At 63.0% G+C, this 12,340-nt stretch overlaps 1 protein-coding gene across 3 annotated transcripts in view; it reads right to left on the reverse strand.

Moving 5' to 3' along the window:
- The window catches only part of LOC118651319 (rho guanine nucleotide exchange factor 10-like), a 44,524-nt gene extending 43,129 nt beyond the window's left edge, over positions 1–1,395 (reverse strand). For all 3 annotated transcript variants that reach the window (XM_036300355.1, XM_036300354.1, XM_036300356.1), the window contains exon 1: positions 1,314–1,395. The gene's annotated coding sequence lies outside the window, so the exon portion shown is untranslated. The remainder of the gene's footprint in view (positions 1–1,313) is intronic.
- Between the last annotated feature and the right edge of the window lie 10,945 nt (positions 1,396–12,340).

A 12,340-nucleotide genomic window follows, 5' to 3' on the forward strand; every position in this document is an offset into this window, starting at 1 on the left:
GCGGACGCACAGCACACTTGGCTAAAGAGCGTTCTCACACACCTGCCTTCCGGCGACGCTGTGAGTCAGCTGAGGGCCTGTGAGGTAACCGGCGAGAGGGGGACCGTCCACCCCGCCCAGGGCGCCTCTGCCCACAGTCCCCCAGCGGCTCCTCTCACCACAGAAATAACTCCGGGGAAAATGTGCATCTCAAAACAGCAACTCGATGAAGGTGGTCCAATAGAAAGTCGGCCTTAACTTTTACGGATAAAAAGCCGCTCTGAAAGGACTGCGTTTGACCTCTCCCCTGACTGTCGCCCGCCTGGATGGGGCAATAATCCATCATGAAAAGGCACCTGACACGAACCGCCTTTCTTACTGACCAGCCACCCTGATGTCCGTACCCGACGACAAGGCGGCCGTGCAGCCCGCGGCCGGCGATGGCCACTGGGTCCCATCCCAGGGCCAAGCCACAGCAGCGGCCAGCGGTCAGCGGCCAGCGGCAATCGCATTGCAAAACACACAGCAGCCCTCTCCCCGGCCTTTTCCAGGAAGAGTTATCGCCCATGAGAGACCTCGGCATGTGGACAGTGACAGCGCTGTCCGGGCGGCCCTCCCCGGAGGGACAGTGAGCGGCCCCTGCAGGAAGCGGGCTGGGCAGCTGTGACCTGGGCTCGGCCACAGAGGACAGGAGCCCTGCGCGCGGACCCAGCGAGACCCTCTGCTCCAGCGGAAGCCAGCGCCCCGCACCCCGCGGCTGCTCGGGACACGGGCTCCCAGGGGAAGCCAGGACCTGCTCAGCCGTCCGCGCCCCGCACTCAGGCTCCCGCAGCGGAGGGCGGCCAGGCGGGCGGCGCACCTGCGGACCAGGCCTCGCCTGCCCGCCGTTACCTGCGGGGACTGCGCGCACCGGTGCGGCGTCTGCATCCTGAGGCCGAGGGCTCGGCGCCCCAGGAACACACCAGTGACTGCTCCCCGCAAACGCCTCCGCTCACCCCTCGCGGCTTCACTGCGGTCGGGCCCCATCCCCGACCCCCCACCCCGCCCAGGGGTCCCCAGCAGGTTCCTGGCTGTCCCCGAGTCTCGGCCCCATCGCCCTGTCCCCCCGGGCGGAGGGGGCCCGCCGAAAACGGGGTTCTGCTCCCAGGACCTGGCCCATTCCCTGCACTGCGCCCACGAGTCAGGGGCCACCAGCTGAAGTTGGGGGGCTGCTCGCGGCCCCGGTAACCGCACTGACTGTGGTGGGAACAGAGGGCACCGCGCTGAAGGTGGGGGGATGCCCAGGCCCGCGATCACCAAGCAGAGACCCCCGCCCCCGGGGGCCCGAAACTCACCCCGCCGGGCGCCCGCTGCCGTCCCTCCGAGCGCCCCTCTCCCCTCCCCGCGTCCGCCGCCGGGATGCGCTTCGGCCCCGCCCACGGGAGGACGGCTCCACCCCCACATCGTGATTGGCTGGTCCGGACGGCACCAGGAGCCTATTGGCTGAAGTGCCTGCCCATTCTTCAGCCGCGCCCCGCCCTCGCGCCCGCGCATTCCTGAGAGGCCACGTGGCTGCCCGCACCCCTGCCCGCGGCCCAAGGCCCCGCCCGGCGGCGCACTCGGGGGCGGGGGGCGCGGGACGGACCCCCCGAGCACCGGCCCCCTCCCTCCGAGCCCTGTCCTGCCCCAGCCGCCCCGGCTCCCGGGGAGCCAGCTGCCCTCTGACCCGCCGAGTCCTGGGTTGGGAAGGGCACGGACTTCCCCCAGTCCCCAGGCAATCCTTAGGGCTTGCGGGCCGGGGCGCCTCTCCCAGGGACTCTCCCAGTGCGCATGGCGGCAGCATCCGTGGCTGGGAAGAGCCTGATGGTGACGCGGGGGACCTCCCTCACCTCCAGCTCGCCTCCCCCTCCCCTCCCCCAGGGCACATTGCGCCCTGGGCCTGAAAACCTTGTGCGCCCCAGGTGTGTGAATCCGGGCAGGTGCAGAGCAGAGCAGGTCTAGGAGGAAGCTCAAGGAGGCGCGCTCCTGTGCCCAGAGCCTGTATGTAGATTACCATGAAAAAGGAAACAAAAGCCCGGCCGGTGTGCTCAGTGGTTGAGCATCCACCTAGGAACCCGGAGGCCACAGTTCTATTCCCCGTCAGGGCACATGCCCAGGTTGTGGGCTGGATCCCCAGTGTGGGGCGTGCAGGAGGCAGCTGATCCATGATTCTCTCTCATCATAGGCCAGAGGCCCAGTGCATGAAATTTGTGCAGGGTAGGGTCCCTAGGCCTGGCCGCAGTCAGAGCCGATGGGGGCCTGCCTTCGGTCTGTGGCGCCCCCTGGTGGTCAGCACACGTCATAGGGAGCCATCAAACTCCGGGTCTCCCGGTCGAACTCCTGAGGGGACACTTTGCATATTAGCCTTTTATATACATAGAAGATGTTCCTGCCTCTCCCTTTCCCTTCCTCTCTGAAATCAATACAAAAAATATATATTTAAATAAACAAAATAGAGAAAGGAAACAAAATATCATTATAATTATACTGAAGGGAGAAACGTCAGGGCATCTTTAACAAGAATACAGAGACACCGAAATGACGACTGCCCCCAGTTCCCCGGCCAGCACAAATGTGCCAGCACATGCTCCCCCTCCCTCCTGCCCACATCTCTGCATCTACAAGGAACATGAGGTCAGAACTGCCTGGCCTGCCCCTGGTTTACGGAATAAATACAAAATCGCTGAACGTCCCCAAGCCAACGCCAACAGTCAGCGCCCGAAAGCTGCATGCTCAGAAGCTCCTCCCTGCGACTTGTGACGACTGTCACCCACAGCTGACACTGCAGACGGCAAAGGTCAGCCGGGAAGGCCAAGCAAGGCCATTAGTTAGCAACGCTTGCTGCCAGCATGTGCTCGGGCTCTTTTAAGGGGACTGAGCTATTCAAAGGCTATCTCGGGCCGGAACCAGTGTGGCTCAATGGATAGAGCATCAGCCTGCGGACTGAAAGGTCCCGGGTTCGATTCCGGCCAAGGGCATGTACCCTGGTTGTGGGCACATCCCCAGTAGGGAGTGTGCAGGAGGCGGCTGATCGATATTTCTGTCTCATCGATGTTTCTAACTCTCTATCTCTCTCCCTTCCTCTCTGTAAAAAGTCAATAAAATATATTTTAAAAAATAAATAAATGCTATCTTAGGCCTATGCTAGAGAGCGAGTGGGTTAGGACAGACCTTTCCTCCCGGTGACTTTACTGCCCGAGAAGCTGTTTGAGTCTCTCTCCCACGGGTTCTTTGGGCGTCTCACTCGGTCTTCTCACAGTTACCTTACTGGCCGCGGGCAAGGAGGTGAAGCAAGCGGCATTCGTCCGGCGCCTCACAAGAATGCCCTGACATTTGCTCTGTTTTCCAGCCGGGCAGCAGAAACAAGAAGGAAATCCGTGTAGCACCAGGTATGGAGGAAGCAATGGATTGGGGCCTAACTTGGGGATCCTTTTTTGGTTTCTGGGTCTTACAAACACTGTGTAATTACAGGAATCTCTGGGCTCCCATCTCACATCTAGGACACGTGACTAAGGACATCTAGGTTGCAGGTGAGTTTGGAAGGTAGAACTGGACAAATATCTCCGTGTGGTGTCTGCAAGAGTGTGTGACCAGGAGCCACATAATAATTTGGGCCCATCTTTTTTATTTTCTTCTCAGAACAAAGAAAACGTATTGAATCAACTTTTCTCAGAAATGGCTCACAAGTTTGTTTTCAAAAACTTACGATCAAGAAGCTGCTATTGGGTCATTATTTTTTATTTATTTATTTTTTTTACCAAGAAACCGTGTTGTTCTTGGCGCTGAGGGGACAAGCCGTGGCCCCATCATAACTAGAAGTACCGGGGGCAGCGTCCACATGTCCCCGTGGCCTGTGACCCCGAAGCTCGGGGCACCAGCAGGGCCAGTGGGTGGGACCGCAGGGCCGTGCCGCCAGGTGGGGCTGGGCACGAAGAAATCTCACCTGGGACTCAGGCCCAGCCGTTCACTCCGCGCTCTTCCCGGACGCGGCGCCACGTTCTGTGAGCCCGGATGTGGGAAGTCGGAATCCCACTCTGACTCCCTCGGACCCATGGGACACTGAGGGAAGTTAGGTTCAGTTTTCAAATGCTTAGGGAGTTTCTGGCTTTCTTTTTCTTGTGCCTATGGCTTGATTCTAGACAATGTGGGGAGCCTGATTCAGTCCCCCAAGTCTTCCCTGAGAAAGAAGTTCTGCCTGTGGGAGGCAGGCCCACCGGCAGCCCCAGAACTCTACCTCCTACCCTCACTTCCTCCTCCATTCCTCACCTGCCTCCTCTGCTCCTCGTGGCCTCCCCTCCGTGGCCTCCCCTCCGTGGCCTGCCCTCCGTGGTTTCCCCTCCGTGACCTCCCCTCCATGACCTCCCCTCCCGGCCTTCCCTCCTGACAGCCCTCCTCCTGCCTTGTGGCCCCCACACCCCACAAGCCAATCCCTTGCAATAAGTCTCAAGGTCTCCTGGGATTGCATTTCTCGGTGTCCCTGGCTGGTGGCCATACTCACAGCCTTGTCACCAGAACCAGGTACCAGCTGGAGAGAGAGCTGCTCACAGACATGCAGACTCACTGCCCGCCTGTGCGGCGAGTAGGAGGCGCCCCGATGGGGAGGCACCTCCAGGAAGGGGATGCGGAAGACAGGGAAAGGGCAGGCGGGTGAACACACTGTCACCTGGGTCAGCTCAGCTCTGACCCTGCGGGGTCTATGCAGGCACCACCCGGCCCAGGTCCCGGGCTGAACCAGAGGCCAGTAGGGAGAGGGTCACGGGAGCAGAGACAGGAACGAGAAGGGGCTCACCCCAGGTCCTAGCACTGAGGCTGCTCTGCTCTCCTGAACATTCCTGCTCCCGCAAGAAGGTGGAGAGAGAGCAGGCCGACGGCCAAGTGCAGGGCGAGGGGCGGAAAAGCAAGAGCGATAAGAGGGGAGAGGAAGGCCGAGGGCCTGGCCCAGGGCAGCCAGCGCGGCAGCGGGCCGATGGGCAGCCGCCCCGTGTCCAGTGGGGGCAGGGGCTGTCCCAGCCCCACACAGGGTCCCTTTTGTTCCGGGCACTTGGGACAACAATGGCCCTGTTTTCTCCTTTGCTCCTTCTCTGTGGGCGGAGAGGAGGGGGCTCTCAGAGGGAGGCAGCCCCATCCAGGAGACCAGGCCCGATGCAGGGAGCGGCCAGGGAGCTGCAGGAGGAACGAAAGGCCTTGAGTTAGATGATGGGTGTGTGGGCTCCTCTGGGCCCAGCAGGCTGAGCGCGGAGGATGGAGGGCGACCAGAAGGGCTGTTTGTCTTCACACAGGCTGGACCACAGGACACCCCTCCCTCCCTCCCTCCCTCCCTCCCTCCCTCCCTCCCCCCCTCTCCCTCCCTCTCTCTCCCTCCCTCTCTCCCTCCCTCACTCCCTCCTTCCCTGTCCCTCCCTCCCTCCCTCTGTCCTCCCAGCCACCTCTCCTCCACTGGTACCAAGCCTCTGGCAGAAGGAAGTCTGGGAAGAAGTGTCGAAGGGACAGAGGGCCCAGGACTCATGGGTGACTGAAGGTTCTTTCCTGCTGGGGCCACAAGCTCTAATTTCCATGCCTCCTGGCGTGGTAGTCTCCTGCCACTGACAGCGGGAGGCGCTGTGACTCCAGGGCCCAGCCTGTGTGGGAGGCGCCTGCAACGCCCCTGAGTGAGGAGGCCTGAGGAGCCTGCAGGAGGAGGCTCAGCATGGCCTGTGGCCTGTGGCCTGTGGACCGTGTCCAGCCAAGGCCTCCCTAAGGACACTCGGGAAGGGCACGGGAGGCGGGGAAGGGGAGGATGGTGTGGCACAGGGGCAGGTGCTGAGCAGCAGGCACAGAGTCTGAGACCGAGGGGGCTGCAGCAACCTGGCCATGAGCCGTTAACCACCCCCCCCCCCCCCGCAACCCCCACAATGGGCAGCGTGTTCTCTTTGGTCCCGTTCTGTCCCCTCAGTAGTTATTCCAACCTTGACCCATCCCACCAGGCTGACCATCCACTTCCTTCTCCTCTCAGCAGGACGCTGACTCCCTCCTGCTTTATCTGCGAACACCCAGGCCCAGGGTGACCCTGTCCACGCCCGCCCTGGCCACGCCCACGGAACACGCAGGCCAGGCTCTTATCTCGGGGCCACCAGTGCCCTCCTTCTGGCTCCTGCGTGGCAAAGAAATTCCATTCAATTTAATTTAGACCCAAACGTCACATGCTCCCTCCTTCCCAGAAATGGGCACTTCATCTTAATCAAGGAGACGGAAACTATCATGACTAAGTCTTCCTTCTGTGATCCGCGTGTTTGAACAAGTTTAGGCAAACAGCAAAGATGTAGAAGTCCCAACACAAACCAACGGCTTTGAGATCCTAAAGCTCTTGATTCTCCATCAGCCGTTCATATGCACTGAGGAAATTTAGTCCAATGGGCCTGACTCTGAATACGCTGGGCCCCTGGGTGCCCATGACCTTGGCGTCGCTGCTGTCTTCCCTAAGAGCTGCCCAGTCCTGCAGTCAGCCCCACAGTTAGCCCTGCAGCCAGCCCTACAGCCAGCCCTACAGCCAGCCCTACAGTCAGCCCTACAGCCAGCCCTACAGCCAGCCCTGCAGTCAGCCCTACAGCCAGCCCTATAGTCAGCCCTACAGCCAGCCCTACAGCCAGCCCTGCCGCCAGCCCTGCAGCCAGCCCTATAGTCAGCCCTACAGCCAGCCCTACAGCCAGCCCTACAGTCAGCCCTATAGTCAGCCCTACAGCCACCCCTGCAGCCAGCCCTATAGTCAGCCCTACAGCCTCCCCTACAGCCAGCCCTATAGGCAGCCAGCCCTATAGTCAGCCCTACAGCCAGCCCTACAGCCAGCCCTACAGCCAGCCCTGCCGCCAGCCCTGCCGCCAGCCCTATAATCAACCCTGCGGTCAGTCCTGCGGTTAGTCAGCCTGGCAACTCTCCCGCGGGAACCTGGAAGTTCGGCGCTGTTCTCCTTGTTGTCATCACAGCTCGGGGAGGTCAGCACCGCTTCTCCACCCCCAGGGCTTCCGCATCGCTGCCAACTATGTGCTCTGCCCTCCAACCGAGCTGCGCGGGCATCTGCTGGCATGTGTCAAGGGGAGGCGCCGGGAACTGGCCTGGGGGGATGGTGTGGGAACCGAGTTAAGTGGGTGCGTCCAGCTGCTGGGACCCCGCTGCGGAGGTGGCGCGGACCCGCGGAGGGTCCAGCCTGGAGCTTAGGGGATGGGCGTGGGGTCAGGACAGAATCTGTGCCCCGCCTCCCCCTCCCCGGCCCTGGCTGCCGCGGGTGTACCCGCCCGCCCGGCATGGGCGGGATCCGGGCCAGCCGCCGAGCCAAGCCTGCAGCGGGGACACCGTCCAGGACAGACCGTCCTCAGCGCGGGGCTGCGGGGACTAAGCGGGTGTCTGGGCGCTGAGCTCAGGCCGGGTGGGCCGGGTCCTCGCCGCAGTCCTTGGTCCCGAAGGGCTTCCCCGGGGTGGCCGCGGGCGCGGATGGCGGCTCCGGGGCTGCAGGGGACCAGCCCGGCCCCGCCCTCCCCGCCGGCCCCGCCCTCCTCCAGCCCCGCCCGCCCCGCCCGCCCCGCCCCGCCGGCCCCGCCCTCCCCGCCGGCCCCGCCCGCCCGCCCGCCCCGCCCTCCCCGCCGGCCCCGCCCGCCCCGCCCGCCCCGCCGGCCCCGCCGGCCCCGCCCGCCCCGCCGGCCCCGCCCGCCCCGCCGGCCCCGCCCGCCCCGCCCTCCCCGCCGGCCCCGCCCGCCCCGCCCGCCCCGCCGGCCCCGCCCGCCCCGCCGGCCCCGCCCGCCCCGCCGGCCCCGCCCGCCCCGCCGGCCCCACCTCTGCTCTCTCAGGCCCCAGGGCGGGGCTTAGGCCCTCGGCTCTTTCCTAAACCTTCGGCTCTTTCCGTACACACTCGGCCAGCCAGCCCCTCCAGCCCCGCCCTCCTCCAGCCCCGCCCTCCACCGGCCCGCCTCTGCCCCTCTCGGCCCTCGGCTCTTTCCTAAACCTTCGGCTCTTTCCGGACATGCTCGGCCCTCCCGCCCCCACGGGGCTCACCTGGCAGCCTCAGCGCCCGAGCTGCGGTGGTGATGCGGGGCCGCCCAGCTGCTGGACCCCGGCTGACTCCGTGGATGGAACGGGGCTCCGAGCAGCGCACGCGGAGGGCTAACCGCAGGGCCACGTGCAATCGGAGCGGCTGAGGACTCGCGTGTCTTCCACACCCGAAGTGCACGTGCTGTAAGCTGGGGCCGGGTTCACTGGCCGGTTTCGGACAGGGAGGTAGTCCCCACCTCCGGGAACGCTGGTCAGGACTCGGCCAGGCGCCCCCCGGGGAGGATAAGCCTCAGCAGGGAGAGTAGCTGGTCGCCCTTCATTACTGAGCCGCCCGGCGCAGGCGTTTTTATGATATTCAGAGACGGGAATAACAAATACTTTTCAAACAATAGTCATTTTCTGTTGGCCAACGTAAGAATTCTGAAGATAATCCCCAAGGAAATTGCCCTGTGCTGTTCTGACCCTGGCCTTTCCTCGTGAGGTGAAATCCGTGCACAGAGGCGTTAACTCAGCAGCCAGCGGCCGGAGCAGAAGCCAGAGCCCGGCCGTCCCCACCCTGGACCGCTCCCCCGCGGGGAAATGAGTCCTGTTTTCTTTGCAGGTGAACCCCCAGGCTCACCCCAGGTTCCCAGAACGTCCTGGAGGAGAAATTCTTTACAGCCCGAATCCAGAGAACACCCGTGTCTGGGGCCTGCTTCCCGGTCTTGTCTGGACTGCACACAGCAGTTCCCTCATGGGCCCCCCATCCGGCTGCTGAGAAACCACATTTCACCCAAGGACGGGGTCGCATATGATACCGAGTGCTCAGGGGCTGAGCAGCCACCTATGCACCAGGAGGTTGCGGTTTGATTCCCGGGCTGTGGGCTCCATCCCCAGTGTGGGGCGTGCAGGAGGCAGCCGATCAGTGACTCTCATCATTGATGCTTCTCTCTCTCTCTCCCTCTCCCTTCCTCTCTGAAATCAATAAATATATATTTTGTAACAAATTCTGGAGTTGAGATGCAGTTTGGTCAATGAGATAAAGCACAGCAGCGACACCAGCAGGGGGCGCGGGCGCCCTGGGTGAATGGGACTGAGCACAGTGACTCCCACTCCCTGAGACCCGGCTGAAAGGATTCGTGAGAACTGGGGCAGAGGCTAACCCCCAGAGCAGAGTCCCAAGGGACAGCTGGGTGCGACAGCCCGGCCTGGGAGCTGGGACATGTGTGGTGGGCAGGCGGCAGGCGACCCGAGGAAGGTGATGGACAGACACGTGGGAAAGTGACGGAAAGGGGGGGGCAGGACCGGGAAAGCTCAGGGCACGGGATACCCCCCGGCTCCGGGACCAGAGGCCCCAGGTCGCTGAAAGGGGCTGGCGAGGCCGGGACAGTGGGCTGTGGACAGTGCCTCCAGTCCTGGGCCCAGCCGGACCCCTCCGCACCCAGGAGAGCAGGCCACGCGCACCCTGGGGAGCAGGTGAAAGATGGAGGCTGGCCTCCTGGGGACCCCGGGCCACAGACCTCAGGGAGAGCGTCCTTCAGGTAAGGCAGGGCCACCGGTCAGGAAAAGCAGATGAGCTGAGAGTGGCCGTTCCAGGGAGCGCCAGGGCGGCAGGTCCCTGTTTTCTTGTTGAGGCCACGGAACGACTTGACTTGGAAAGGGCATTGCGGGGGGCCTCGGAAAGAAATGCAAAATTAAGGAAACAGAAAGCACAGAACATGCCCAGCACCCAACAGCAGCCACAGTAAAGGCGGATGCAAGGTATTTCGGGAGCGCCCCCAGGAATTCAGTCACCTGCGACCCGGCCTGTGGCCAGACCTGTCAGCCGGCACCCAATGTATTTGTGATGTTGTAGTTAGTGACGGCATAGCGTCTCCATAACGAGTGCCCTTCCTCTTCCTGCTCCGGCGAGCCCCCGCGGAGGTGACAGGAGGAGAAGGCACCATCCCCCCCATCACAGCCAAGAGTCTCAGTTTGAAAGGTGAACGCGGGGGAGTGGGGGCTGGATGAGGGTCATCTCAGGAAAACATCCCCCCACGTCTCTGAGCCACACTAACCGGAAACAGCTGAACCTGAGCTGGTGGCATTAGGCGTCCACCCTGAGGCCCGATGGAGCCCGCTGCCACTGTGAAGTGGGCACCAGACCCAGTGGGGCACCGGCTCTTACACGAAGCCACCCCATTCCCATGGGGCCCGAGCCGGGTGTGGGGACCAGGAAGTGGGCGTGAGAACGGCTCTCTCACAGCGGGCTCCTGGGTGGTTAGGCCCAGGTGCCACCGGGGACAGGAGACACCAGTGGTCGTCTGGCTTCCTGCCCTGGTCGGTCTCATCTTCTTTTTTCTATTTTTATTGGTTTCAGAGAGGAAGGGAGAGGGAGAGAGAGACACATCAGGGATGAGAGAGAATCATGGATCGGCTGCCTCCTGCACACCCCCCATTGGGGATCAAGCCTGAGACCCGGGCCTGTGCCCTCACTGAGCATTGAACCCTGACCCCCTGGTTCACAGGTTGATGCTCAACCACTGAGCCAGACAAGGTCAGTCTCATCTGAAACCTCCTCTGGGTGACAGGCAGCAGGCTCCCTCCTGGGACGGGCGTGCCAGGACTCCCGTGAGAAAACCCCTGAGAACACTTGGTCTTGGACTGGACACATCCCGTCGGGCCTGAGGCAGGACACAGGCACCCCTTACCCAAAATGGTGACTGTCTCCCAGGTGTCTAGTTTTCCACACTCCTCCCTCCCTCCCTCCCTCCCTCCCTCCCTCCCTCCCTCCCTCCCTCCCTCCCTCCCTCCCTCCTGTCTGCAGCACTTCCTGAGTGGAGGGGGCGGGAGGCCAGGCACCCCGGATTCTGCCTGCCAGGACTCTGGCCACAGGCACGTCTCCTGGGAGTGTCGGTGGCCACGGCAGGACCGACACGGGAGCCCAGTGAACCACCAGGCCTCACATTTCACAGGGAGGAACGGAAAACCTGCAGCGACGAGGTGACTGCGAAGTTAACCGACTGGTGGGTGGCAGAGATGGGACCAGTGGCAGACGTCGGGTGTGGGGGCAGCAGGACCCACATGGCACCCGGTGTGGGACCAGAGGTCAGACCCGACCTGGTCCAGCCACCTCAGTACTGGGCTCTGGCAAGGAAAGAACTCAGAGCCAAGACCCAGACTGTAAGAGACCGTCCTTCTAATAAAAGGCTAATATGCCAATTATCCCCCCACCCGGAGTTCACCCTGGAGTTTGAATGGGGGGGCTGGGGGGGGGGCTGGTGGCCAACCTCCCGCATCCCCTCCCCCTGGCCGGCCCTGCCTGATCCGACTGGGGCAGCCGGACGGACCCCACCTGTGCATGAATTTGTGCACCGGGCCTCTAGTTTATAAAATCACAGAGGTGGGAGGAGAAATGGGCTGAGGAAACAAGCGAGGGAGGCCAAGGCAGGGCCTTGGAGCTGAGAAGAGAGGAAGGTAAAGGAGATGTGCCTGTGTGTGTGTGTGTGGGGGGGTGCTGGCCCCCAGTCCTGGGGGGCGTTACCGTGGAGAGTTAGGGGAGGTCCCAGGGCAGGGTCTCAGCAGAACAGTCAGCAGCTGCCAGGTGTGTCCTTCCAGGGCCGGGTCTCCACTGACTGGCTGGCCGGCACCAGGCAGGGGTCACTGTCCCATCAGCTGTCCTGAGGCAGCCATGGGGTCACTGGTCTGGTTTTGCTGCTTTTCTGGGCCTGGAGCTGACATACAACTGAATCCTAGATGCTGTCTCAGGGAGGAAAGGCCAGGGGGTGCAAACCACATGACCAGGGATATGCTAGGGGAGAGGTCACCTGGGGGCGAGCCCCCCTGCCCAATGTCCTTTGCTAGGCACCTGGGCTCTCCGTCCTGCTGACCCTGTCCCGTCGTCCTTGTTCTGCCCGTCTGTCTACCTGCCCACCACAGTCACTGCGAACTTGCCGAGGCTGCTGACAAGGAGAGGGGCAGGGACCGCAGTGTCAGGAATGGGAGGACCCTGGGGCTGGGCCTGAGGGCTGCCGGGGAGGCTGTCTGGGGACGGGCACTGTGAGGAGCGTGTGTGACTGTCATACAATCAGTCAGTGAAGCAAACGCCCCCTCAAAGGGGTGCTGTGTGCAGGAGGCAGGTTTCCTGAGCCTGTCCGACCCAGTGGGAGCCAGGAGCTTGGATCCGGGAGCAGGACTGAGGGTTGAGGACCTGCCCCCCTTGGGTCAGGAGAAGGGCAGTCTCCCCTGGACCTAACTAACCAGGCTCCCCAGCGCTCTACCCACGGGCCCTGACACCCCAGGGTGCCCTTCCATGTCCAGGCTTAGCAAGGCCCTGCTGAGCCAGGTCAGCCCCCCCTTACCCATC

The sequence above is a fragment of the Myotis myotis genome, unplaced genomic scaffold, assembly GCF_014108235.1.
Source record: "Myotis myotis isolate mMyoMyo1 unplaced genomic scaffold, mMyoMyo1.p scaffold_m19_p_3, whole genome shotgun sequence".
NCBI lineage: Eukaryota > Metazoa > Chordata > Mammalia > Chiroptera > Vespertilionidae > Myotis > Myotis myotis.